This window comes from Penaeus japonicus, unplaced genomic scaffold (genome assembly GCF_977035675.1).
Source record: "Penaeus japonicus unplaced genomic scaffold, GWHDUDI00000001_assembly GWHDUDI00000014, whole genome shotgun sequence".
Taxonomy (NCBI): Eukaryota; Metazoa; Arthropoda; class Malacostraca; order Decapoda; family Penaeidae; genus Penaeus; species Penaeus japonicus.
This window is the reverse complement of record NW_028234416.1, coordinates 33,953,433-33,955,932: the sequence shown is the minus strand read 5'-3', so window position 1 is coordinate 33,955,932 and position 2,500 is coordinate 33,953,433. Positions and strand designations below refer to the sequence as shown.

Sequence of the window (2,500 nt, the reverse complement as noted above, 5' to 3'; positions counted from 1 at the left end):
ATCTTTTTTATTTTTTATCACTGTAATTATTTTTTTGTCATTATCATTATTATCATTGTTATTGTTGTTGTTATTATCATTATTATTGTTGTTATCATTATCATTATTATTTTTGTTATTATCATTATTATTATTGTTGTTGTTGTTGCTGTTGTTGTCGTTAATGTTATTATCATTACTGATATTATTATTATCATCATTGTTATTATTATTAATACTGTTATCATTATTATCATTATTATTATTATTATTATTATCATTATTATTATCATTATTATTATTATTATTATTATTATTATTATTATCATTATTATTATCATTATTGTCATCTTTAATATTATTATTATCTTCGTTATCATTATCTTTGCTATGAGTATCATGATTACTATCATTAGTATTAGTATTATATTCATCTTCATCATTATTATCACTATTATCAGTAACATTAATATCATTATTATCACTAACATTATTATTATTATTATCATTAATATAATATTTTTATTATCATTATCATTATTGTCGTTAACATCATTATTACCATTATTATTATTATTATTGTTGCTGTTGTTGTTATTATTACTATTATCATTATCATTATTATTATCATTATCATCATTATCATTATTGCTATTGTTATAATCATCATCATCATCATTACCATATTTGCCATTAATATTGTTATCATTATTATCATTATCACTATTAATGCAGTAATGTATTTCGTTTCATATTGATTTATCTTCTTCTTCTTACCAATATTATCATTACCATTTAATTTTCATTTCATTATCACATTATTATTAACGTCATTATTATTGTTGGTATAATTACTATCCGTTATTATTTGTAATACTTGCAGCAGAGGTAGCAACAACAGCAGTAGGATTTACAATAACTGTAATAATAGTTGAAGTATTAGTGGCTGTAGTGCATATGTGTGTATGTGTGTGTGTGGGGGGGGGTGGATGGGTGGGTGAGTGTGGGTGTGGGGGGGGGTGTATGTGTGTGTGTGTGGGGGGGGGGGGAGGTGGGTGGGTGTGGGGGGGGGGGTGTTTGGGTAAGTGGGTGTTTGTGTGGGGTGGGTGGGTGTGGGTGTGGGGTGGGTGTGTTTGGGTAAGTGGGTGCTTGTGTGTGTGTGTGTGTGCACGTGTGTGTAGATACATATGAATAAATGTATACATATGTCTTGTTATTCTTTTTACCGACCAAACAAACATAATTCAATATGACTCATTAACCATCGTTGTTTATGTACCAAGGTCCTTTATAGACTTTTGATATCTTGTATAAGATCTTAATACGATTACTGAGAATGCGTAATATTCGGCGAATCTTCTCTCAGTCCACGCGAACGAAACATAATGAGACTCTAAGTCGTTATGGTGATTAGTGGTAGTGTTGTTTCAATTTGCTGTGATTAAAAAGCCACCATCTTGTAAAAGCTTAGTTGTTATTTTGATGATTCGGGTATTCCTAAGTTCGATTCCTTTTAATGCGTATTATATTTTCGAATATTTGTATTAGTTACTCTTTTCTTCTTTGGATGGTATAGGCTAAATACTCTGTTTATTTAAAAAGAATAAAATATATATTCGCAACGTTACAGTTAAATTTCAAGCACTTATAATCCTTGTTAGTAATAATATCCTCCCAGATAAGTAAATAATCGACATTTTCGTTCAAAAAAATCACAAGTTGCCAAATAGTAATTTATGTCCCTAATTACGTTACAAGACACGGCAAACTAAAATAATTAAGCTTCTTAGAAAATACTCAAAATTTTCCTCATAATATAAAGCGAATATTCCATTTTCTCTCTCCGATCCGTTTCTCCATTCGTCACTTTATCTGTCAGTGGCCACGCCTCATTTTGCAATACGAAAGGAATAAGAATGGATAGAAATTTACAATACGAAATAAGGGTTTGAAAGAGCATCGCCAGAGGGTGTTCGAACGCTTATCTTCAGCATCAACACCAGGATCAATATTCCTTTTTTTTTTTTTTTTTTTTTTTTTTTTTTTTTTGGTTTTCTTATACTTCCTTGCTTTATTTGGGCCTTTACGCTCTCCAATTGAACGGAATTGATTATCACACTCATAGTTTGCATCAGCCAATTAAGTAAGTAAGACCTGTACGTTAGTAAGACCTATACATTAATAAGACCTACACGTTAAGACAATGGACAATGGAGTAATCGGTGAAGATAGACTGTAGTTACTCCTGCATCATATCTGGGATCAAAGGGTGAATTGTTTTTGTTACTATTTTCTCACGAGGGTGACATATCCTTATTGATATATTCATATATCAATATAACGACAACGAGTAGAAACATATATGAGATGTCTTTGAATTATTTGATGAAAGTATTATGATTATTTGAGATCTCGTATCAGCCCTGCACTATATGTGTATATATAAATGCATACTTACATACATACATAGATGCATACACACAAGCACACACACACACACACACACACACACACACACACA

The 2,500-nt window shown here is 30.3% G+C and overlaps 1 protein-coding gene across 1 annotated transcript in view; it reads left to right on the top strand.

Moving 5' to 3' along the window:
• The window catches only part of LOC122243645 (putative neural-cadherin 2), a 186,808-nt gene that overhangs the window by 167,039 nt on the left and 17,269 nt on the right, over positions 1–2,500 (top strand). The window lies entirely within an intron of this gene.